This window comes from Serinus canaria, chromosome 2, assembly GCF_022539315.1.
Source record: "Serinus canaria isolate serCan28SL12 chromosome 2, serCan2020, whole genome shotgun sequence".
NCBI lineage: Eukaryota > Metazoa > Chordata > Aves > Passeriformes > Fringillidae > Serinus > Serinus canaria.
This window is the reverse complement of record NC_066315.1, coordinates 100,400,470-100,403,622: the sequence shown is the minus strand read 5'-3', so window position 1 is coordinate 100,403,622 and position 3,153 is coordinate 100,400,470.

Here is a 3,153-nt window from a genome sequence, read left to right as displayed (position 1 = left end):
CGCGCCTCAGCGCCGCCGCGGGCAGCCCACGGCCCGGCGCTGGGGGGCAGGCGGCTGGCGGGCCGGGGGCCACGGGCACCCTCCGGGGTCGGCGCCGCCGCTGCCGTAGCTCCTCAGGGCTCCCGCCCCGCACGCCGCCGACCCGGCAGGGCTCCGGCTCGGCCGCCGCCGCTCGGTGCCCGAGGATGTCCGCGCCTCCGCTGCCGCTCCCGCGTCCCTACTCGTCTCCGCGCAGCGCGGGGACGGCTCCGCTTCATATTTCCCCTTACAGCAGGAGGAGGAGGAGTGGTCGGGAGGTGGGGACTCCCCCCGGGGCGGGGAGGGGGCGGCCCCGCCGCTGGGCTGGCGGCAGCGGCGGAGAGCGCACCCGCGGCGGGGGAAGGGGCGCTCGGGACCCGCCGGGCGGATCCGCGGGGGCGGCACGGAGCGGACACCGCGCCGTGTGGGCACCGGGCACCTCGGGGCTTTGCCATCGGGCGGCGGCTGGGATGTGCACGTGGCGGGCTGGGCATCCCGTGGGAGAGAGCGAGCGGCTGCTCCGTCCTCCCGCGGCTGCGGGCACGGAGGTGCCGGCTGTTCTGTGGCTCCCGGGGCCGGCCGGAATCTCTCTTCCCTGGGGGTGCGAAGCGGCACTTCGCCGTCGCGACCATAAGCTGAATAGAAAGAAAGTTGATGTGCGTCCTCTCTGCGAAAGGAAACCTCTTTGTAGTTACTGCTTTCCATGTAAATCCGGCATTTTATAAGCTACAAATGCATGTCAGGGATGCTTTTGGTGCTGCGCTCTCCTGCACGCATTCACCCCATGTCTCCTGTTGGTTAGTTTTGCTTTTTTCTCTAGTCTTAGGCCCTGGTCATGGAAACACGCATGGACTTGATGTACCTGTGAGTGACTCCTGCCTGAGTTTAATCAGGGGACTTTTCGTCTGTGATGTCCTCTGGATAGGGATGTCATATTTTCCAGTTTGTGTTTGGTCTTGTGGGCTCAGCAGTAGGGCCTCATGGCAAAGAATGTGTAACAAATTGGAAGAAATATTGGGAAAATCAACATAACTACGTTTTGAACAGCTTAACTGAGCTAAAGAGTTTACATGCTGCATGCTTAAAAAGAAATACAAGCAATGTTGATTCCTTCCAAGTCCCTTGAGAGGGAAGAATAAACTTAATCTTCCTCACTTATACAGGGAGGAAACTGTGACAGAAGCAAGTAAGTGGTGAGTCAGAGTCAGTGCACCAGTGCCTTGGATTCCCAGGGTTACACTTGCACCTTCAGACAAATGTCTTTCCAGCCAGAAAGGGTGGTTTCCAGAGCACTGGGTGTTGGTCTGTACAAGCCTGTGGTGATCAGATATCCTCTCAATGACCTGGACAGACATGGACAGAGAAAGGCAACATCCTCCAAGAAAGAGGTGTCCATGAACACGATCAACTAACACTGGGTAAGGCTGTAAAAATGCCTTTACCCCACGTTGGTTGCTCATCGTCTTCTCCTGTAGTTGCGACAGAGATGTTTGTCAGGTGAGCGTGTGAAGGGAGGTGATTCATGCTGCAGACGCAGTGCATTGGGAAAAATGTTGTGTATCCAGGTCAAAATTCTGATTTTACCACTTGTAACAATCCTACAATAGCAGAGACACCCAAGTAATTTTTCTTTATCTGCAAGTTCAGTAAATGAGTCAGATACAACGAGCAAGGAAAACAACAATATCCACCCAAAATACAGTACAAACATCTGAATCTTGAGGACCTGTGATATACTTCAGATCTGTGTCTGCTGGTTGCCTCCCCTAAGAGAAGTCACTGTCAGGGTTATCAGTAACATAATGATGGGTGTGCAAATGGGTGTTAGAAGGAGAAAAGAAAGGTGATGTGTGTGGGAAAGTGGAATGTTGGTTGAGCAGGTTATTACTAAGGGATCCTGCCTGGTGGAAGAAGCCAATCTGAAGAATCTCATGTGTTTGGCACACACATGGGTAATATGACATGTAGGAAGTCTCCTAATGTAACTTCTGCTATTTAACTGAATATAAAAGGTAGGCCAGTATCGCTGTGAGCAGTAATGAAGGATTAGGAGTTTGAATGTAATTGCATAAAAGCAGCAACATCCAAAAGGAGAGGCTTCTTATAGGCACAATCTGTTTTACCATCCCCAGATCGAGCAACATAAAAATTTGCAAAAAGATGAGGCTGAGAATCACCTGAAAAAAATTATTTCTTGCAAAAGGCAGTTATCCCAGAAGGTCATGGTTTCTCTCCTGGGAAGTGACAGCCCCCCATGGCAGCAAACAGCTTTTCATAAGAGGAAAGGGCAATGCCTTCACTGCTCCACTGGACGACTTTGTTAATTGGGCTCTGCTTGCGATTTACCATCAGCGCAGCTTCAGATGTGGTAATGAAATAAAATGAAATCAATACCCAGTGAGTTCAGATATGGGAGAACTTGCAAAAGACAACACAAACTATACTTTGTTTTTTTCTTGTCTTCTTTTTTTCCCTTAGTTTTTTGTCATTTTAAGGCTATGTATTTTATCAGCCTTCTGCATGTTATTTTTCTTTAAATATGCCCAGTCCTACTTGTTTCATTGCCGTGTCCCTCTTCAAAATGTGCTGTAATGAGAAGCAGTGACAAATAACAGCTCTCTGCACTTTGATCTAGGCAGCATGTCACATCAGTGCTCATTAAAAATGGCATTAACCAATCCAACCATGACTTTCTGAACTGGAGTTCCTGGCGTGTATACCTAATTTAGGTATAATGTAATATTCACAAAGGCATTTCTCATGCATATTCCCAAAAATACCATGGAGGTCAAAGCATTTCAAAAAGGAAGTCGTCATCAGAAGTTTGCACAGAAAGGAGCTGTTTTGAAAGAAAAAAATCAAACCCCAAAACTGATGGGAAATGTACTTTGTGGCTGAGGCCCTCTGCAAAAAGTATTAAAATAGGAGGGAAACTAACTTGTTGGACTTGTTGTGTGACACTTCAAAGATCTAGGCATATCAGCATAGCACTTGTCTAGGTAAAGTGCTGACTGGTTGGCTGGCTGCCAATGCCAATCTGGTGGTGAAAAATACTTAAAAGAGGGAGAGGATGGGAAAGAATGGAGGCAGCGAGTGTGTGGGACACTTTCTGCTGTGGGGAAGAATAGGATGGGC